Here is a 24,552-nt window from a genome sequence, read left to right as displayed (position 1 = left end):
CGGATGTACCTTATTTCACCATCTATTTTGAAGGACAGTTTTTCAGGGTACATCAGTCTAGGTTGGAAATCATTTTCCTTTAGCATCTGGAATACTTCACTCCATGCTCTTCTTGACTTTATTGATTGTGCTGAGAAGTCTGCAGTGATTCTGATAGGTTTTCCTTTATAAATGATCTGTGTTTTTTCTCTAACAGCTTTTAACATTCTATTCTTGTATTGGATTTCTGGGATGGTGATTATTATATGTCTGAGTGTAGTTTTATTTTGGTTATGACTATTTGGAGTTCTCTATGCTTCACTGATCCTGATGTCGGTTTCCGATCTCATATTTGGGAAATTTTCAGCTATTACTTCTCTAAATATCCTCTTGACCTCCTTTATGTTGTCCCCTTCTTTTCGTTAATCCCTATCAATCTTATGTTGTTGTTGTTGGTTTTTTTTTTTTTTTTTCATCATCTTGCAGTTGTTGCATTGTTATTTCCGGATTCCTTGTTATTTTTAAAAAGATCTTTCCTTTCCTATTCACTAGCTGCAATCTTGTCTTCAAGATCTGAAATTCTGTCTTCATTTTCTTTGAGGCAGTTTTTACAGCTTTCTGTGGAGTTTTTGATTTCCTGTATATCTCTGTGCATTTGCTTTATGTATTGTGTTTGTTTCTTATATTGCTCATCTAGGAATTCTTTTTGTTTAGTTCCTCCAACTTTTTAATTGTCTTCTTAGATATATTCAGCATCTCTTTCATTTCTTTTATCATTTCTTCTTTTACCTGGGAGATTATTTCTAGTTTGAATTCCTGTTAGCTTCCTGGAGTTGCTTGTTTATTTCAGTTGCTATTATGTCAAATATATTTGAGGTGTATGGCATGTATTTTCTTCTATGTACATTGCTCCTAAGGTTTCTTTGGATGGGCTGGAGGTTTGAGTTTGTAATTTGGTCTTTTGTTTTGTCATTTTCCTATATTTCTATGTTTCAAGTATTACGAGTGTTATTCTAAGGCTTCCTCAGGGTCTGTTGGAAATCCTCCTCTATGCCCTCAGCTCTAGGGACTCTGGAACCCAGTTCCCTGGATTGGTAGAAAAGGTACCTGGGGGTGAAGCAGGCCAGCTCAAGCCCAGCCTCTGGCATTGATGGCACCCGCCTGCTTGCTTAGCACTCCACAGTCCACCAAGCACAGCTGGGGGAAGGGAGGCTGACGCCAGCTCCCCAGAGCTGCCCTGGTGGTCCAGTGCACCCAGCAGCCGCAAGGGTCCCAAACAAGCTGGACTCAGGACAAAAGTGCACGGGGCACTTTTGCCATGCCGCTGGGCCTCTGGAACCAGTGGCGCCCATCTCTGTACTGGAAATTCTTATTGTTCCTTCTTTGTTAATTGAAAATATTTACCTATACAAATTACTGATTTTGTGACATTAGCTTTAGGCATAAAATTTCAGAATTTATTCACCAGACTCATATCAGATGTAGACAAAAGTGCTCTTCAGAAGTGAAAAAATATAATTTTATTATGAATGAACACCTTATTACAACATATTTAATTTTACCAAACCTATAGGTTATGCAATATGACATCAATATCCTATATTTATAAACTATTTTATTTACTTAAAATATATATATGATCACACTTCATTTCATTTTTAGCATCATAAATTTAGCTGCCAGAGAAAATTTTCAAAACAAAAATGCAATATTTTATTAAATATTAAAATACTGCTTTAATATGTATTTAATATTAAATATTAATTGTGTTTAACATTTTATTTAATATTTTTTTCTTATATTTTTAATTGATATTAAATATTTTATTTAATTTGTTTTTATTTTATTTGAATATAATTTCATTATACTTGCAGAGCTAGCAATTTCAATATAATATCATTGGCTTGACACCCTTCTATAAGAATTGTTTGATAATTAGGTACATCTTTTTAAACTCAGTGAATCTTCATCAAAGAGCTACTTTTCTTAGAATATATTATGATTTAATGGAATATTTGACATAAAACATGGTAAGAACTCATTTCCTGTTTGAATGTTTGTTTCAGAATATTAAATATTTTATTATTTTGGATAAAGCATTACAAATATAATTTATATTAAGTTCATAAGAAAAAGATTTATAGTAAAGTATACAGGACTTTTGGGAGACTGATGACTCTCAGTAATTGTTCCCGCTTAATAAAGCTACTAAGGTTATAATATAACCCTCCCAAGCACACTCTCAAGGTTATAATATAAAAATAAATATAATATAAACATAAATAAGAAAACAGCACTTGAGAAATTGCTTCAACTGAGAGTAAAAGCGGTTACAGGAGAGTAAAAGCTAGAGCTGAGATCCGAAGGCGCACACAGCGACTTCAGTGCTGAACTCAGAGACCCCAGTAGCTTCCCTGGTGGAAGCAGCCTGCTCTCATGCTCTGTGTTTCCCGGGCAGCGGTGATAACTGTGTTCACTGCCTCACTGCTTACTTTCATGTCGTGCAGCCTTGAGTCTCTTACACCATCCCTAGCTGGTAATAAAGGATGCACCCAGTTCACTCATGTTTTCTTTAACTCTTCAAAGAGGCCTTTAGCTTTTCTTGAATAAGCAAGTGTCAAACTGAGTGGGACACACTGAAGCTGATCCTGCGTGCACACTGAGCGGTTTCTCCACCTTCTCTTTCACGGCTTAGTGTCTTTTGGATATTATCAGTAGATTCGTTGGCACAACTTCCACGAGGTGGTCCTTCTTTACCTCTGCTAATGGTAGCACAATTCATGTTATAAGAATGAGCGACATCTAGTATCGTCTGTCTCCATCCAATCCCTGGACCCTTTGGCACTTGTTTCCATGGTTATTGCTTTTCACTTCCCGGCAGTCCCCTCCACATCCCCCCTGCTTTTCCTCTTGCTTTAGGACATCCTGGGCTCTTCCTGAGCGTGCTTCTACTGCAAACCTTCTCACTGTAAAGAAAGCACACAGGGCACCACTGTGTGACAGTATCCAACAGGCATATGAGCTGCTCCCACATTTATTCTTATCTACAAAAGTTTGGAATGCAAGGTCCATTTGTATCTATGAAACTTCAAAACTTTAATTTACATAAATTGGGAATTTATTTAGAAGCCTTGCCCTTTCTAAATTCATTAGATAATACATATTAAAATCAATGAAAATTGCTGTAAAAAGATTCTACTGTGTGCCCCCCCACACACACAATACTCACACACTCACAGATGTCTATCTGTCAACCATTTTGACTCAGGCATGTAAAGTTTTGATTCAAACAGAAACAGGTGTTTTAAGGCCTACATAACTTTCTAGAGGTAGTCACTTAGCAAAAACCTTCTCAATCTAAATCCTAAATCAATGAGAAAATTTAGAAGTTTTATTTTCTCTGATTCATTTGAGTATCCCAAGGGGTATAATCAATATTATGATTGCTGATGTTTAATAAGTTTTATATGATTGAATTATTCTATCTTATATTAACTACATTTTTGTCATAGAATAGCTGTCATACATGGTATTAATTTATATTTACTGAACATCAATATATTACTTTGTTATTGTTTTGCATACACATACATACACATTATCCTTTTTTGCTATACACACATATATAGCCATATAAATAAAAATATATAAATATAATGTATATTCCCACAAAAAGAAACAGACAATTCACAACTACATGTTAAAAGTCTAATAAAATTCCTGATGAGACAGAAATTTACATGCTTATCATAAATGACTAGTTATTTGTTGTAGAAATCTTTATAAAAATAGAATATTTAAATTTATATGAAATAGGAAGTGATTTTGATTTTGAGTGATTATATTATATATATTTATATAAGAATTCTATGCCCTTACATAAACATAAATTACATTTTTTTTTTTGTGCCTGGAATTTAACTCACAACCTTGCAGTTACCAGGCAGGTGCCATTCACTGTCTTAAAGTCCAATAATGTGTTTACCTTTGTTTTGATTGGTTTCAGTGTTTTCTATTATTTGATTTCAATATGTATAAAAATTTGGACAACTCTTTTGAAGAGAACAGGAGACATTGTAGTAGTCATTGTTGATTATCCTATTGTCTGGTTTTGAAGGCCAATAATGTTTTCATTATTTTGTTTTCATTGGTTTTATACTATTTTGTTTTGTTTGAACTCACTGTGTGGGAAGAAATGGACAACTATTTTGAGGAGAACAGGAGACATTCTAGTCACTATTGATTTCTGGTTGTTTTATTTATTTTGAAATCCTGTGTTTCTTGCATTGTTTTGCTCTGATATGTTTTGTCCTGTTCTATTTTGTTTTGTTTTATTCTGTTTTAAAAAAATTAAATATGGATGATCAAAAAATGTATGCTACAGTTTAGAATTCAGCAGAATTCAGCAGACAATTTAGAATTATGTACATAAAATTTTAGAAATTGTAATTTCAAGTACTCTCCAGATTCTTTGCAATTTTCTCTAGATTAAGTGCATTTTTTTTACTAAATTTTTAGAGAAGTCCACCAAAAGATTTTGTTCTAAATATCATTTTTAATTTGAATCATTTTTCTTAATAAAATTACAGATTATTTAACAACAGGAATTTGTTTTATTGTGGCGAGAAAAGTATTTGTCATTATGTCATCTTTGTAAATATATAGAAAATATTATAGAATTATAGAATTATAGTACTGTAGTGTAAACATATAGGAAATATTCAGCAAATTCACATATTTTCAACTATTCATTGTTACTGTTTCAATTACAAAGACATTATCACCATTCAAAAGTCAAGCTCTTATTTATGAATTCATAACAACCAGAATTTTTACTGTTCAGCATATTCTACTTCAGATTCCAATCAACTCATCCACACCTTGTCTACTTTTCATATATGTTACATTTAGAGAGATACTATTTATTTAAATTTAAATACAAAGATGGCTAATATTTTTAGGGATGTACCTGGATACTCTTCAGGATGAATTTTGTCTGCAACCACAGAATATATGCAAAATATGTTACAATAGTTGTCGAAAGACTAAAAGTTCATCTACTCAAAATTTAATGAGACAAATTACCTGTGAAACATAAAAAGAAAACATGGAGTTGTAGATTTAAATTTCTCATTACGACATCGTTAACTTCTTTAGAAAGGAAGGAAGAAACCTCAGCCCCGATAATATTTTGGCTGGGGTGGTGTGGGATGCTGACTTCGCAGTGTCAGGCTTAGCAATTTCGCTTATTGCTACTCACTAAACGCCAGTGCTAAGCCTCCATTGTGAAAAATAAATATGCTTCAAGAAATTCCAAACGTTTTCTGAATATTAAAGTAGTCCTCAATAATAACCACTGTGATAAGTCAATTAACTTCTGTAAAGTAAGAAAGATCTCTAACAACTTTCATGAGTAGCAAATTATTGCTCATCGTAAATTAGTTATGTAACAACTACTCTCTTTCAAAAATATCACACCAACAGTACATTTTTTTTAATCAAATTTATACTTGGAATTACCTTTAAATTGTTTCTTTTTTCTTTCTTTCTTTCTTTTTTTTTCTGTTTTTCTTTTTGTTTTTCTGTTCTAGGAATTGAACTCAGGACCTTGTGCTTACCAGGTAGGCACTGTGACACTGTTATCCTTGGCCCAAAATTGTTTCTAAGTTGACAATAAAAAATAAAATCTCAGAGCAAGAAAATGGTGAGCTTCGGGGCAATATAGCTCAAATTAAGTTTAAGAAAACTTCAGTTACTATGGTATAAACCAACAAATATTGTCATTGCTGACGCTAGAAAATCACTCCCAAATTATAAGGATGCAGGTTGCTGAATCACAATGCACATTTTACAAGAAACCTAAGATATTGCTTACAATGGGTAAGGTCCTGAAATAGAATGGACACTTACAGAAAGATTTCAGAGGATGTAATTTCCTGACAAAGGATTGCTAATTCAACTCGTGCCCTGTTCTTTATCATCTTATGCTTCTCCTGCATGTGTAAACAGACTCATTTTCTAAGTGGACCCATAAAATAATTTGAAAAGTGTTAATACATAAAATTTGTTACACCTAAAAAAGCTGTGCATGCCACAACCACATGTAATCTGGATGGTCTGTATATATGGAATCCTACATGAAAAATACAAAAAATTCAAAGTCTATCAGATTAAGTGGGGCAACTAATAATTGACACTGGCCCAGGAATTAAGGATTCCGTATACATTGTGTTAAGAGAATTAGAGTACATTTAAAATTTTGTCTTTCTTTGACTAAATTCTGAGCTCTAAATTGGCTTACAATAACTTAATTAAAATACAAAAATTCTCTAGTAGAATGAAACAAACGAAGCCAGAGAGATTGAAAGGGAAGAATAACTTTCACAAGTCAAAGCTCTTCACTTGTCTTCTGAAATACCCCCTCAGCTAAGTACAGAAGGTATTGCCTTTGCTAAGTCATAAAGAAATATATTTATGTGCAATTGGCAGTGTCTTCAATGAGCTCCTTGGCTACTATTTTCTATAGACTTGAAATATAAGTAGAGACTATTATCATGAAACTGACTTTCCAAGATTCAGTGGAAATTATGTACCTCTAACAGGTATCAAAATGCCTGATGACTGTTAGAGGTACTTAATTTTCAGAGAGAAAATGGGACATGAGAGCTGAGACAGAATCATAAAATCCTGTGCAGCAAAGAACTTTGGTTCTTCAGTTGATCACTATGTCACTGGAACTAAAATAGCATGGAAAGTCTATTTAATTTTTGTAGCTATAAGTCTCCACATTTGTTGAAAAGAATCAGTCTTAGATCACAATAGAGTCACAGCCTCCTTTCCTGAGCTAATTTATAGTGTCAGAGCACTTATAATGAAGAGAAGGCTGAATCTTCTTTGGGCAAGGAATAACTGAATTGCCAAGAAAGAAGCAGCATAAACATTTCTCTTAGCTTTGACATAAAGAGTTGCAAATATTTAACACAGTTACTATGCCTTGGGAAAGAGAAATTAATCAGTCAATTCAAGGACCCTAGACAAACTGGCTCTAACCCATCACTAATTTATGGAGACTAAAGTGATTTTGTATAGAATGAGTTATAATAGAAGCTTAGAGAGGTCAGATAATCAGTGGAGCATGTCCTTCTCAGTGCAGGCATAGTGTACCTAAAACTGCCTTATTATTACCAAAACCACTGCATACCCTTGGCAACTGACCTGAATTCCCACGTGCTTCCTGCATCACTGATCCACAAAATTCTGACTTTCAGTAAGAAAGTCAAGTGGAAACCACTGGAACCTCCTTTACATAAAACATCAAACCAACCACACACAAAATTTCTAGAACAGTTGCAAAAGTTATTGCTCCATCAAGGACTTAAAAATAATTGCTTGAGTGGTGATTTCTATCACACTTCATTCAACTCACCTCTTTCCCTTGGCCAGAGGACAGATGTAAATGACAATTATGAAATAAGAATATTGAAAATATATTTAAGCTTTGCCTGAACTTATAGCTCTGAATCCAGGTCTTGTTGCTGGAATAAATCATTACATCCTCTGCCACCTGGTAGGCAACAGTAGATCTATAAAATGATCTTTTCCTTCATATTTGGTTTTATAGGAAAAGAGAAGTAGTTTGCTATTAGAAAGGAGGACTAGAACTCATGTAGGTGCTTTTGTGTAGGATTGTGTCACCTGTTGCTACTTTTGTGCCATAGATCTGTTCTGTAAGGTCCTAAAATCCCTGTCACTTTAAAAGTACATTAGCTTTACATATTGTATCTATAATATCATAATTTGGAACCCGGTAAACAAAATATAACAGCTACACTTGACCCTTCATTTAAGGAACATATATGCCCATGTTGGAGTAAGGCATCCACCACAATTCTGGGGCTTGCTAAATTTGTGACATTTCTTGAGGTCCACCATGGAATATGTTGAACCATTTCTTCCAAGTTGAAGATAAACTGCTTCCTTTGGTCTCTGTTCCTATTAAAAAAAATAAGTTTTACTATCATATGAAATTTTTGCATTCAGGATGCCACATGTATTTCATTGGGCTACAATACAGAAAGCTGGTAGTTTTTAAGTGGAGCCAAGACTAAGACTTCACACAATGTCCATTTACATGAAAGCCACACGTACTGCTTGGACCATGCGACCCAAAAAATTTAATTTTACTTAAAGGTCTGTTGCAGATAGAAATGCTGTATATATAGTTTTTCAGAGTGTTAAATATGACTCACAGAAAAGAACTGTGGATTTTTAGAGCAAATTTACAGTAATTTGCATGGAAAGTTTTATTAAATAATTCGTTAGAGGGAATGAATTCTTCTAGTAGTTTCAGTAGGTATTAAGTGCTTTAACACAGAGCCACCAGAAAACCGAGTCGTCATTATGAATTGCGTTTATCTGAAAAAGAAATCTTTACTACGAAAGTAAATGAATTTAATTATTCCTATTTACAAAGTTTTATATAGGATGTAGGCTAAATTATGTAAAAGTGCTTTAAATTTATTTGACTAAATAAAATGATTTTTATTTGAAAATTCATATGAAAACAGTTTCAGATTCTTAAGCAAATTAGAGAATTTAAGAATAAAAATTATCTTTTTTGTGTTTAGAGTAAATCAATAAATTTTCTACTGTCATACTAAATATCTAACTAATTGCCACATTAAAGGATTTTTATTTCTTTAATCTGTGGGAAAACCAGGCCTTGGAATAAAATGGAATATTACAGAATGAAAATATGGAGACCAAAAGACTGTTTTTTAAATTATTTTTTATGTATTTAAGACAAAAAAAAGACACAGAAAAGAAAAACAAAAAGCAAAAGAGACAGAAAACAACAAAAATAACCACAAACCCAATACAATAACAGTATAAGTTTACAAAATGGGATGACAGGAATTTGACCATGGCTATAATGTTTCACACTGTCACCTTCAAAAGGGTTGCTTAGAAGAACAGGTGTAGGCATGTACAATTGATCTAATCATATGAATATTGACTAGTCTTTTCCAATAGCTAATACACTTAGTGGTATAGTAATTTTACCTATCTTACACATATATAAACACATTTATGTCTTTTTCTTTTCCCTTTCTTTTTTCTTTCTGATTTTTTATAACTTTTTGGCTGTGCTCATTGCATCATTACTGTTTATAAGATACTCAGAATATGAAACTTTGTAATAGGCATTCAAACTAAGTAAATGCTCAAATTTTAAACAACTGTTGATTGAATTTCATTTAAATTATTATCAGCTTGTAAAAAACACTTTTCCAAATTTTTGGTAGAATGTGAACAGTTTCAAAAATAACCGTTACATTTAGTAATTTCGAATTGAGTTAGAAACATTAATTCTTGAGCAAGAAAAGTTCTCCAGTGAAATTCAAAAATATATTTATAAAACAGTTGTAGCTCTAACTATAAATACAGTAAACTCCAAAATAAATGGGTATTTTATCTAATTGAAGTATTGATTTACCCAAATGGCCATTTTATTTTAGCTAGCACACATGAAGGAAGACTACCCATTCTCTGTTTTTTCAGTGAGGAATTTGAGTTACCAAAAGATAAAGTAACTTGCTGAAGGTTAAGTGGTCTTGCACATGATAATTTCAGGGCAACAGGGAAGTAGCTACTGCTGGCAAATTTTATTTATAAGCAATATGTTAGTGTATTTCCAACCCACAACTTGGAGAGGTTATTTACCTTTTAATTCGTATATAGTTGACAAGGGATTTCTAGAACACAGAGTATTCTTTAAAGTGGGTTATGCATGTCATATTTATATTTACTTTTCTGCATTTCCTACTTTCTACTAAGTAAAATTATTTTTAGTTTTATTTATGTAGACATAATATTGTCAAGAAAGAAATATCATTAGAAATATATTTCTCCAATTGTTAATTCATTGTGAAGTAGTGCACTTAAGACTGATTAAAAATGAACAAGTAGTGTTATGTAAACAGACAAGTTTTATTCTCTGTAAGACTGGTGATTTAGTGAGCACTTTCACAATAAGTCACAAAGACTGTAGAATTACTACTTCACCATAAATGAAAAAAGAGAATCAATTCTTTACAGAGAAAATAGCTAATGTGGAAATTGGAATCTGTGACAACTCATTGAACAAACCATCACGAGCAACCACAATAAAATGTAATTTCCTTTATCTTACCTTCTTTAAAGTTAGCAGTTAAAGCTGAATTCTTACATATGTCGTTCCATAAAGTTTCTCTCTCACATAGATGGTTTTATGTGTCAAATATCTGCAGCAAGGATGATTCATGAGCTGAAATTTTAGGGGTAAAGAAATCAGTGGAACATAGAACTGCTGTTTCTTTCCTTCTGACTCCTAAGTGCGCAATGTTAATTTTTTTTCAGTTTATATTAGCTCATATAGCAGCAGGAAAGCATGATACAGTCAAGGCAGCAGGGAGGTTATCACTGCAAATAGACTAAATTTACATTTGTCCATTATGTAAATGATTCTTCACCATTTTCTTCTCTGCAATTTGAAATAGTGGCTGGGTGAATTTTCACATGTATTTCTGAGAAATATTTTCAAAATCTTTTTGCACAGTGATGCAATAATACACAAGTTTTCATTAGTATTAAGATAAGTTTATTTTTAAAGAAATAAGTTAAATGAATTTATTTTCTCTACTTTACAAGTGATTTAAACTAAAAAAGTTTTAAAATATATATAACATAACCTAAACTAACCATAATTATTTTAATAGATAGTAGTCATTAAGTACTTTTTAGACATGAATGAAAGAACCTCTGTTTTTCGTTTAAAAAGCTGCTACTATTTATTAATACAAATATAAACATTTCAGGATTTCTGCACTCTGATAGATATCTTTAACATACACTAGAAATTTATCAAACAGAAAGTTTTCAGACTCTACAATTTTTGAATTATGTTGGTCTACTTTTATTCTCTTATGTTATAAATATAGTTGAATGGATTTTGCTGCTACTATGAAAAATATTTTCAGTCCCAGAAGAAGTAAAAGTGCAATTTAAAACTGATGCCTTTCTATGTATTTCATTTAATCATCAACTTTACTTTGACTCAATGAATGCCATATTTTTTTATTCCTGAAATTTAGTTCACTTTATAGCGGCTGCACAGTCACTCACTCAGTCAGTGCAATTAATAACAGACGGCAGGCAAGCAGTAAAAGTGTTCAAACCATTTATTTCCTTTAGTGCAGACTTGGGGCAGTGTGCTACAGCACAGGTTTCTCATAGTAAGCAAGTTTCTGTTGAGTAGTGTGTGACTTTATTTTAAAGTATTGTCCAAATAAATGTCTAACCTCAAAGCTCCATTCTCATTTACATTTTTCTCCCACACTGCTCTTTTACTATTATAAAATTTAACCAACAATTTTGTGCTGAGGACTTTTTTATCTATGAGCAGAATGGTGACTTTTGTTTCTCTAATTGTGTATTCAAATGTAGGCCTAAAATACTTGTACATTAGTCTTCTCTTAAAAAGAATTTGAGTCACAAAGAAAAAAAATTTTTTTCTGCTTCTCTTATACTTCCTCCTTTCCTAAACATTTGTGCTGCATTTTTATGTAATGTCCAGGAACTCCTCTCTGCAGTCCTGAAGCCCTGACTCCTTCCCACTAAGGTCCACTTACTTCCCGGAACCGTGGTTCTGCTCTCCGTTTATGTGTCTGATCTTACTCATTCTGTGGAGTACCAATGTTTTATGCTGCCTTTATTATCAGTTGTATTAGTTCATTTACCATCTAAGAATCTTAGATTCGATAACATTTTCGAGTCATGATTATTTCCTAACTTTGCAAACCAATATCTTTGCCACTTGTCCTCTCCCTGTTTAAGTCCCTCATTATACACACACACAGTTTATGCTGCTGACTTGCCTTTTCTCCTTTTGTAATACTTTTTTTTTTTGTGGGCATCTAATTAAAATTTCACTTTTTAAAGGCTACCTCAGAAACTCCACGAATTTTCCAACGTTTTTGGGTTTAATTAATGGAACACTTCAATCCTACTCTTCAATTGTTGTATGATATGCTGTGATCCAGACATTAAGAGAAGCTCTAGAAGGAACATCCTTGGCAAGGTCGATATTGTCATTTATTGTAGCATTCATGATATTACTTTATCAAAATAATTGGTCTCAAATATAATCCCTTATTTGTAAAACATTGATATAAAATAGTAGAGTTTAGAACCAAATGTTTATAATATAACAAGTATTTTTTTTCATTTCTCTGATAATCAGACGCAATATTTAAATCAGAAGGAGAAACAAGCAAATTCTGTGGAAATTATCTGAGTTCAGATATAAAACTTAGTATGTTTTTACCATTATCAAAAGGTAATACTATACGTATTTTATGTTTGTGAAAGTATTATCAATTTCAATTGTGTCTAATTAACCAATCTTTTTGTTTTGATTTGTTTACTTTAAAGACCCAAGCACTATGTAGACATCATTTCATGTAAAACTTTCCTGCTAGCCATAGGATTTAACAATTAGAAGTCAATTACAAAGACAAGTATAACAATGATTTTGGGGAACAGGGTCTCATGCATGATTCTACTCCATTTTTGTCTCTCCCAAGGAGATCATAATTTGGAGATAGGCGGTTTCTGTCTTTGAGAATAGAGATTTCTTGTCACGTTCCAATTTGTTAGTAGATGTCAATGCAGAATAATAAAATGCAAAAGCGAAAATACAAGAATGACTGTTAGGAACACAATGCACAGTGTAATACTTGTTGCTTAATAAGAGAGAAGACATGGACTAGATGATGCTGTAGACAATTTCCACTCTGAATCAATTGAGATAGAAATTTACTGGCATGAGCTTTACTGGGTAATGCTTTCAATATCCGCTTCTATGAAGTGAAGGAATCACTAAGATGTTGATTTGTGATGTGAAAATAGAGACCTCTTGAAATCTTTTAAGAAATTTTAAATTTGCAAAGATGATATAAAGATTATTGAAAAAATATAGAATAGTGAAAGATTTCAAAAAAATCAAAAGCAGTTACTAAAAATCACAAATTTTACATCTTGACAAAACATAAAATTTGATATATCCCTGATACTATGCAAACATTGATATAATAGCCCATTTTATATTGATGTACAATCTTGTGCCTAAAGGTGTGCTAACTGATTCTCAGCAACTAAAATGACAATTTTGTATTCTTGTGTTATTTTGGTTTTGGTGGTACTGGATAACAATCCTGCAGATATTCTGCTATTGAGTTATGTACATCTAGATTCTTTAAATTTTATTTTTGTTTTTGACCACTGAGAAAGGGCAAAAGACTCTCTGGTTTCTTTCTAAGGACTGCTGACAGGAATGCTGAGTTTACTTCATGAAATAATCTTATCAAACCTCATATTGTCATTCCTTTGGGATTTCAAACTGTAAACTTTGGGAAAACATAAACATCCAGGTCATTGCATAAGATAATCTCATATTTAACATTTTCAGAAAATGTAGAACTACTTTTAGCAGAGTTTGTAACACCTTATACTCTCATCATCAACTTGCCCCACCCATTCTAACAGGTATTATCACCTGTCCTTTTGATTATAGCCACCCTGGTAAGTATGAGTTATGCTCAGTACTTTTCTGTCATTCCCTGTGTCTCTGTCTGTATCTCTCTCACTCTCTCCTTTTCTTTCTTTTACTTCAATAACTGGGTTAGAATGCATGACTTTTGCATTCAACTCAACCCTAAATTGTATTATTTATCTATTTTTAATTTTTGAGCAATTTTTCACTAAGTAACTCACCCAGACTGGGCTCAAACTCTCCATCTTTCTACCTCAGCCTTCCACAGTCATAGGATTACAGATATAAACTAAAATGTCCTAGCTGAGGTGGTACTCGATTGTGATTTTGATTGCATTTCCATGATGGCTAATTATATCAAATTAACTAATTGCATACGCGTCAGCTACTTGTGTATCTTTTTAAAAGAAATGCCAAATAATGTTTTATCACTTACTTGTTAATAGATAGTATTTTATGGAGCTATGAGTCATACATTCTAGTGTTGATGACTTACAAGATATATGTCTGCAAATATTAAAACTGTGTTTTTAGTTTATTGATGCTATCTTTGATGGAAAGTTTTCATTTTGAAACACAAGTGACATTTTATTTTTATGGTCGCTTGTTTTAGGGTATCATAACTAAAAAAAATCACTGACTAATCCATGGCCATAAAAATTTACTCCTCTGTTTTTTTTTTTTTTATAATTTACCTCTATGAGTTAATTTTGATGTATACTTTGAGAAGAGAGCAGTTGCCTACAATTATATATTGTCTCATTATTTGTTGAAAATAGTACTCATATCTTATTGAACTATCTAAGGAAATATTTCAGTTATGAATTATCACACTTATGAAAGCTGATTTATGGTGGGAGCTGTTGAAGCTGGAAATTGAACACATGTGCAGGGAAACACCTCAAAGGACAAGTTAAGGTCACAGCTGAGGAAGATACCTGGCTCCAACCCCAATTAACCACATAGAGATTGTAGCAGGCATTTCACTCTTGTAGTGAAAGTCAATCTGGAGACTTTCTCCTAAGATACTTCTCTTAACTTAAGAAAGTCTATTTCTTGGAAAAGTCCTTGAATCACTCTTACGGTCCTGCTCAGTTTCCTGTGTTTCCCCTTCCTTATTTGATAACTAAATAAATATGGGCTTCCCAAAGACATTCCTTGTACCACCGTCTTGAACTCTGCTAGAGGATTTGGATCCTCCTGAAGCCCTAAGATCACACCATTTGCTTCATTTATTTAAGCCTTCACCATACACTCATTTGAGATATCAAGGATGTTGGCCAGATCCCAGATAGATTTCTGAACTCTCACCTTTGATCATTGTTCTGGATGTATGCCAATATCACATCATCTAGAGTACTGTGGTTTGGAGTAAGATTTAAAATCTGAATTTGTGGAGTCTCTACCCTGGATTCACCTTTTGAAAGACTGGTGGCTATTCTGTATCCTTAGCATTGTAAATATTTGAAAAATATAAGCAGAGTAATCACGATACTGACTTTGTCTTTGTAGATCAGTTTGATTACCGCATGCAAACATTATAAAGTTTCTACCTTATATATTTTAAAGTTTTTTTTAACAGTTTTACAGTTTTCTATTATTAGATATTTCACATTTATGTAAGTTATTTCAAGAATTTTATTTTTCTTTTAATTGTAAATAAGTCAAAGGCATAAATCCCTCAGTGTTTCAATATTAACTTTGATATTAGTTTTTCACAGGCATCTTTAGAAACTGAGGAAATTTCATTTATTATAAGTATTTGAGTACTCCAATCAGTTACAGGTGCCAAATATTAGTGTAAGATTTCTCTGTTGTATATTGAGATGATCATGTAGTTTAGTAACATTTAGTGTGACGTTATATCACTGCTTTTAACAAATCCATGAAGCATTCCTTGAATAAAGCCTGTCAAATTATATGAATTATTTTCATATAGCTATGAAATTTTTGCTAATATTGTTGAATATTTTGTGTTTCTATTCAAAAAGAATGTTGATCTTCAGTTTGCACTTATGTTTCTGCACAAGAAGCGAAGTAGCTACCTGTCTAAAGTCCATGACAAAGAAATGTTTTCACACTAAAGTTTTAAATCATTGTGTTTTTATTATGATAAACAGTTATGCATAAGTATACTAATTATTGGAAAATTAATAATAATTATGAGGGTCAGCTTTTCAATAGAGTACACTCATATGAATACCTGCTAAAATGCATTTTAAAAACAAAATTATTAAGAAATTTTATGATTCTTTAAGAAACATTTTTCTTTCTTTAAAAGTATTTTAAACCCAACAAATTGAAGATTTATAGGTATGGTGGTATTTATGTCATATATGTGGCCAGCACATAATCATTATTTAAAATATATAATGTTATTCATTATGGCATTTTTGTAATCTCTAAACTGAAGTGTATAAATACCTATTTCTGGTGTTATATACATTGCTATATAAATGACCACTGAGTACAATACCAAGCTCTTACTAAAACTGATCATTAATGCTCCAGAATGTTTTATGTTGGAGAGAATAAAAAAAGTTGACTACCATTGAATGGAAAACAGAAACATGATTATACTCAGCAAATAAAGGCAGTAAATGGTTCATTTGCTCTCTTTCCATTTGCAGAGTTGTAATAAAAATGCCAACTAGATTGATATTAAGGCAAACATCACACTGCAATAAAGTTAAGATTACTAGAGGAGATGCATTAATATAGAACATTCCTCTTTGAGTCTGCTTTTCTGCTTCAATTTCAGTAGTGGTTGGCTATTTTAATTTCAGTTATACATACTCATTTAGCTTATGATTCAAAGGAAACTCTCTTTTCTAAAGCATAAATGTGAGTACTTCTATGTTATTTCATCCCACTATGCCTTCTTCTATCTTAATCCTACTACTAAAAAAAAAAATCACATTTTAAAAAACTTACAATTCTTTATATAATACAAAGTGCTGAATATTTTCCAATTTATGTATTATTAAGCTGATGTAGCAGCAGCTGCATAGAATTTAACACAACATATGGTGTTGGTTTTTCCCTTTTTAATGAAAATCTGAATTATAAATCTCTTGCAACAAACTGGTGATGAGATGTTTAGCAAAGCTATAACACATATTACTTGATATTTGAAAATGTCACTTGCTTTTTCTTGCGAGCAAATGGTGAAAGAATTATGAAGGGATATTAAAGAATAGAAAAATAAAATAGAAGGAAAAATTAAATTAGAAGATAAAAGCTAATTCCACATGCAGCAAATATTATAAAATAGTAAAGAATTTTACTAAGGTAACAGGTAGTAACAATTTGTCCTAAAAATTTCAAGGGAGTAAACATAATAGTGAAGTATTGCGTGTTTTTTCTTTTTTGGTACAAGATTTAGAGATGATACAGTGATTAGAGAGTAGTAGACAAATTTACTAGCTCAAGATTTCCTTTTTATTCAACCTTAGTGATTTTTATATCTTATAGAATAGTCATTATACAAGTTACATACTATATGATTTCCAATATTTTTTTTAATGAAGTTATTCTTACGTAAACACTTTATGTTTTTGGAACTTTCATATTATGATAAATAAGTTATTTACATCTTAAAACAGAAATTAATAAAAAAATTCTTCCAGTGGCAAAGTTAGCAGTTGAACATATTTACCAGTTAAATATCCTTTACTTTAAAGTGACATGATGTAAATATTTCAATGAATAGGATCCTTTTCAGAGACACTTCAGAGACAGTCTGACTATTTTAAGTAAACCAAATTCATTTTACTGATTAATAAAAAACAAAAAAAGCACACTAAAGTGTAAGCTATGTTTGATTACATCTAAATATGATGTAATGCTTAGATAAGGTGGGAGTCATCTGTTTGATCAAACATTATCTTTGCTTTATGATAAAAAACTGTAACAACTGTTCCTTTCGATTTTTGAAATTCACAATATATTATTGCTATCTATAGACATCGTACTGAAACATTTCACATCCAAAATCACCGCTCCTGTCTAACCACACTGAGTATCCTCTGAAGCACTTTTAGCCCTCTTTCCCTTCCCTGCTTTCCCTGGCTGGTGGTCAGGACTGTGGTGCTCTGAACCTCTGTGAGAGCCACAGTTTCACAGATGTGAAGCACACTAGGCAGCACTTCTGTGTCTGTGCCTGGTTTATCTCATGTAACATGGACATCTAGCTTCGTCCATGAATCACCTTCACCAACATACAACTGGTATGCCTGTTGCCAAGCATGTTGCTGTAACTAAATAGTAGTTTTTTACACAAACATTTGCTTCATCTCCAGTTATGTTGTCCTTTCACTTTCCAATCTACTTTTTCTTTACAAGAAAAGAATTGATTAAAGCCAATTAATCACATATTACTGCTGTATGAATTGGAGATGTTTGGGAATGACAGCTCTTGTTTCCAGATGAATGACTTTCCTTGAATATTCTTTATAAATTTCCAGCTTCAACGTCCACTTTATACAGAATAAACCTCTGATTCCTAAACAGACTAACACCTTCACGACCTCTAAGAAGTTTCCTTACCCTTGGAATGTCAAATCATGTCTAAACACTAGAGTAGATGTGATTCAGGCTTTCCACTCCACGTCTGACTAATGAAGTCAATGTTAGGCTAGTAAGGAGTAAAACAAACAGTTAAAGAAAAAAGATTTAAAATTATGTCTCTTACTAAAGAGTGTGTCTTACTTTATCTCATTTCTAATGTGGTATATCTTATTTATAACAATAAATAAAATATTAAACTAAATAATGTATGAAGTATTTATAAAATGTACTAGCTGAATTCATGGAACATAGAAATGGACAATAACTATCATTTTCCTAATTAAAACTAACATAGTATGCTGATAATTACTGTAAAAGAATAGTGTACAGTTACATAGCGACTTATCTGGAAAGGAGAAATAATATCAAATGAAGATAGATGACTAGAGAAAATATTAATTGTTAACTCAATTACAGCAATTACAGTTTTGGTTATAATTCAGCAGTGTAGACCTATTTAACTTCTCTTTTCCTCCTACTACCTATCAGGCCCATGGGAAGAGACACTTGCTCCAAAGTTTCTGTTTTCTCCCAGAAAACTGTTTTCTCCCAGTTTTTAGAAGATTGTTGATATAAATTAATTAATTTTAGAAAATAAAGTATTTACACTGTAATATAAAGTAAAAGCAATGTTCACAAGGGATAGCTTACTTTATTATCTAGAAATAATGAGATCATTTGCCATTACATATGAAAAATAAATTATAATACGATGCTCCTAAAATTATGTCAAATTGAGTGTTCACACAAGTAAAGAAAAAGTTATTCCTTACTCTTAAAACAATAGTTCCACATTAAAAACAGGTTTGTATATTTACGCCCTTTGCTATTTTTTTTCTCTTTAAGAATGTTTCAGATGCTTTTTGGTTTACTGATCTGTAATTCCAGAGTAATTTTAGTTGATTACCATATATTTTTCTCATTTTAATTTTAGTGCATTATTCATTTTTGTATCTTATGAAGTTGATGATGACAGTACCCACAGATTTATCTTAGAAAACAAAGATTGCCTAAAAGACAAGTGGTGGGAATCTCTTCAAATTCAACATGTTGCAGCCAAGTAATCAGGATTAGGATTAGGATTAGGATTAGGGTTAGGATTAGGATTAGGTTAGGGCCCCTCTTGAAGTACTCTACAAAGTTGGCCTCTAAATTATTTTTTTATGGTAAGAGTTAACAGTTTAAAATACTAATTGCCAAATCTGTGCCTCAAGTGTTGACTTTCAATAAGACATGTTGAAGTCATCTGTATTTTATTAAACATTTTTCATAAGTTTTCAGACAGTTTTAAAAAATCACTGCTGCTAAGGAGCATTAAATTTTATGGTAAACCTTCAGTATTTTATTTATCTTTATTTGTATTAGACGTTTGTGAAGTAAAATGGTTATTATTACAAATAATTTCAAATACAGTTCCTTAACAGAAATTTTAGGTTATGTTATGTAATCGAAGAAAAATTTTATTAATTTATATGAACTTTAAAATCCATGTCACACAAAATGAAATTTGCATGGCAACTGTGCAATTTACTCCTGTCCACAATACTACTGTTTTTGTGTCTTACAAGACATCTAGAAACTTTGTAACTCAAAGCTTAGTAGTTAAAATGTTACTTTCATTACTATGTAGAAGAGAATTTAGATTTGTATTATAAATTTTGTTTCTGATCCTTTTTGCCACAGAATTTATGCATTTATTTTATGTGAATTGGATTACTGTAGTTATTATGAATAAACTGAATACAATTTTGCATGAGTATGTCATGTTTCTGTATCTCATTTTTTATTACATCTACTGGATTTCATTTTAGAACCACTTCTACCACTCATTTCAATGCCATGATTCTGAAATACAATATTTCACTTGATAAATCTGCATTATAGGGGCTGGGGATTTAGCTCAGCCGCATAAGCACCTGCCTTGCAAGCAGGCAGTCGTGAGTTCGATCCCCGGTACAAAATAAATAAATAAATAAAATAAATCTGCATTATAATCTATTTTACAGTGTTTAAAATTTGGAAGTAATTTCATTGAAGAATGGCTTTTCAGTTTTATAGTAATTAACACAATAGATTAGCAAATATATCAACTATGGAAAATAGTTTTTTTTTTTTTTTTCATTGCTTTGTCAGTGTTACAAATTAAATGAAATTTGTCATTGTGATCAGTATTTTTTAAATATCAGAATAAATGTCTAAATTAATGAAAAATAACATTTTTTTCAAAATTCAACAAGTACACAATTTGGCTGAATTAGTATATTCAATTTTTAAAATATAGTTGATTTATGCGTATACATTTTGATTTCTATTTTGATCAGATAATATTGTTAATTCAAGCATATATATCTATTTCTGAGTAACTAAGTAATTATTTTAGACATAGGAATATTCCTTTTTTCTAAGGTTTTTTTTTTTCATCAAAATTTTGTGAACATTAATAGCATTTTGATGACAGAAAAGAAAACCACCATGTAGTCCATTTCTGACTTTATGGTCCCATTCTCAACATCAAAAATGCACACATCACAGCATTTTCAAACCTCAACCTCTTTTTATTCAATTGAGATTGCTGAGGAACTCTTAACTTCTTCTTTACTTGTCTGAACACTCAATTTGACATAATTTTTTGAGCATCGTATTATAATTTATTTTTCATATGTATTGGCAAGTGATCTCATTTCTAGATAATAAAGTAAGCTATACCTCGTGAATATTACTTTTACTTTATATTACAGTGTAAATACTTTATTCTCTAAAATTAATAAATATATATCAACAATCTTCTAAAGACTGAATAGATGATAATTTGTGTGATTTTAAAGACAACAGTATATTGATTGAATAAAAAGAAAATTGGGATCATTACAGTTACTGAAACATGATTTTAATAGTGATGATAGAGCCTCATGGACGGGGGCTTCATCTAATATTATGAAGCATAACTCACAGCTATGGTTTCCACCTAGAAAATCATGTTAGAGACTTATTTCGTCTTGAGGATCAGTTAAACAAACATACTTAAGCTATTTAAATTTGTCATTGCAACTGAAGTCAAGTTTCAGGGAAGTGAATTAATGGACTCTGAAACACATGAACACACTTTGTGACTGTCCTAATGTGGAACACTGAAAGGTAATTACAAATCACAGAGGTGGCACTGACTTGAAGGGGTTGGGTTAAAAAGACAAGAAGAAAAATTATGGTCTAATTAAAAAAAAAAAAAAGAAAAGTAGGATATGTGCTTAAACCCAATTGAGTTATTTGATGAGTAGATTTATCGAAAAGATAGCATTCTGTCATACCACTCCACATTGAATAGCTCAAGGGGAAAATGTTGCAAGGAAGATTTAATTAATTTCCTTCATCTAACCCTCTCTCAACACGGAACAAGTCTTTGTCACACATATCATATGGATTCCAAGGACAGAGTAAAAGCCATTTAAAAGCAGTAATATCCCAGTAAGGTTGTTAAGAGGCCATTTCTAAGTTCTTCATTAAAGTTAATGCATTTAACACTAATGCCATTCAAAATCCATATGACGGCCCAGCAATTCATAAAATATTGATCACTTTGGCGTGTCCTTCTGTCCTAACATTGCATTTTTAAGTAAGCCATTGAGGCAAAAGTCTGAAGTATTCAGTTCAGGATTGTGAAAGGTTGCAATTCCTATAACAGCTTGAAGTGACAGTATCTCAAGCCACTGGGTGCTGCAGCCATTCCTCAGAAATTGGGTTCCAGCTTTAAAACTTTTGCATTTTTTGGTCTCTGGGTCACACAGAGATAGAAGATTAATGAGGTGATATATTACAAAGTTTTATGCATAATAGATACTTTCTTTATTTTTCTGTAGGAGAAGTGGAGTCATGTGTAGGTTAAGTAACCATTAAGACTTTTATCCTTTAAAAGGATCCATTTATTCTCCATCGAACTGCATTTCCAGCACTTACTATCTTGTACCGCTCTCAACTTGTCACTCTGAGTGCCAAAGGTGGGGTAAGGGTAGGTGTGTTTTATAAAACTATGTGAAATTTTAGACACTTATACTATCTTTTAAAATATATAGTAATAGATCAAATTTGATGCTTAAAGTACTGATTTTTGCCAAAGGACTCCTTTCTCGTTTTACTGATTTTTTCTTTAATTCAATAGGATTAAGAAACAAGAAAGGATTGCAGAGACAAAGTTCCTCTTCAGGAAATGTGTCTCCATGTATTTTTACTAATACTCTCTCAGCTCCAAATATAGGGCCCAAAGAGGTTCAAAGAAGAGTGATTTTAGGGTAACAGTAGCGATTTCCATGCCCATATTGAAAACTGGCTTCAGGGAAACATGACAGAGACATTTACAGTGTATCACTCTTGTGACATTTCTTTCCCCACATACAGTTAAATATTACGAAATGTGGCTATTTGCAGTTTATGAAAATAAATTTTGCCATTTTTCTGGGACAACCTCCCCTCATTTTCTGCTGTATATATTGGATATTTTCAACTACGGTTTTTTTTTTTTTTTTCTGTCTTTTTGAGACAGGGTCTTGCAACACAGTTCAGGCTGGTCTTGAGCTCATAATGTATCCCAGGCTGGTCTCAGACTTGCAACAAGATTCCCTTGCCTCAGCCTCCTGAGTGCTGGGATTATAGGCATGTGCCACACCCCAGGCTCAACAAGCTTTTTAAATATACTTCTTCTCAACCTCTAATCATGTTCTAGACACATTAAATTAAATTGAATTAAATTAAATTAAATGCCACTGTATGGCAAACCACATCAATTATCATGTTTTCCCTCATTTTTCGTTGGCACTTTAAAACTTTTCCATTGTTTATTCTCTATTGTCCTTTTTCACCTGTGAAAGATTTTCTTCTTCTGTCTCCTAAATGTGAATAATACTGTATAGTTTTTTTCATCCAGTTTACACTCCCTTCTCTTTCTACATAAGCAACTTTCTTCACACGTTTGTCCTCAAAATGATCCACATACACAAGTCTGAATTTCTGTACTCAATTTCAAACCAGAAAGGGGTTGGGGATAAAAGCAAACAGAAAATCACATGGAGCAAAGCTGGTGAAGCCATGCTTATCTGAGGAAGTATAAAGGTTTGTTTACATCAGATTCCTGACTTCATGGAGGTCTAATAAGAAACAATATAACAGACTGGCACAAGGTGGGAAATTGGAGTCCACCTATCAGATGAAACTGGGATCATAGAAAGGGTTTATCTACCTGAAAAAAATAGAAAAAAAAGAAGTTCATCCTTTTAACACAAGAGAAATTTTCTGAAATAGTCTAAGTTCTAGACACAGAAAGTGAGTTAAACTCTCGAGTCTTACAATGACAATCATGACTTTTAAATATTAGAATTCAGGTGTTAAAGTTAAGCCATTCATACTCAAGGAAAAAAGTCAGAAAGTTAGAGAAATGTCTGTAAATAACCAAAATGTCCATCAGCAATGGAATACACTAATGTGTATTCTTAAAATGGAATGATCAGGAATCAGTTATGACTATATGCAAGAGTTTAAAATCTAAAAGATTTTATTCTTCTTGTTAGTAAATTGTCATCATTACCTTTGTTGTCATTAAGATCTCCATAATTATTTATGTTTTCATGTATGCAGGACTCTTTCCTCATATTAGAAATGCATTAATTTCATTTCAAATATATCCTAGTGTGGACTATTCTGACTAAATTCACTACACATTCAAATACTTCACTGCGTGCTTCCTCTGAAATGTTTCTATTTTTTACTGTTTTCTCATTTGTAAAGTAAATAGTATTCATTAATTGAATCCAAAACTGTATCATATGCTATGTCTATCACTTTTGAACTAAAAACTCATAATTTATTTTCTTCACTGAATTTAGTGCATTATTTTTCAAATATTCCCTTTACTCATCGAGGTTTTCAAGAAAGTTTGATAGATTTACTTTCTTTCCCTTATGGTTTTATTCCTGAGTTCAATCAGGACCCTTATATTGATTTGTGCTGCCTTCTGATTTCTTATGTGAGTCTCTGTCTAAGACTGGCATTTGCAAAGAAAATTCACTTTTAAATCTTTGCCATAGTATAGAAAAAGCACCTGCCAGCTTCTTCTGATTCCTCATTCAATAATGGAGGTATGAATATTTCTGTATTTTTATTTTGTTTTTTTTTCTTTTACAGATTTTAAATATGTAAATGTCCTTTAACATGGAAGTATTGTCTGAATACTCCTCTAGGAGACCTATTTAATGAAGAAATCATTGTGGAGGACACAGCTGAGTGCAAAGCAGGCTTGTTGGACTTTGGTAAGTTTTACATCAGATATAATTTTCCAAGTGCCATATCCATGGAATCACACCTCTTCTTCCTGTCCTTCTCCCTCTCCCTCTCTTTCTTTGTAATAAAAATAAATATTTTAGAGTAGT

The sequence above is a fragment of the Cavia porcellus genome, unplaced genomic scaffold, assembly GCF_034190915.1.
Source record: "Cavia porcellus strain 051 isolate PalLab524CR breed Dunkin Hartley unplaced genomic scaffold, mCavPor4.1 scaffold_11, whole genome shotgun sequence".
NCBI classification, from domain to species: domain Eukaryota; kingdom Metazoa; phylum Chordata; class Mammalia; order Rodentia; family Caviidae; genus Cavia; species Cavia porcellus.
The sequence above is the reverse complement of the archived record's forward strand: the minus strand, read 5'-3'. Positions refer to the sequence as shown.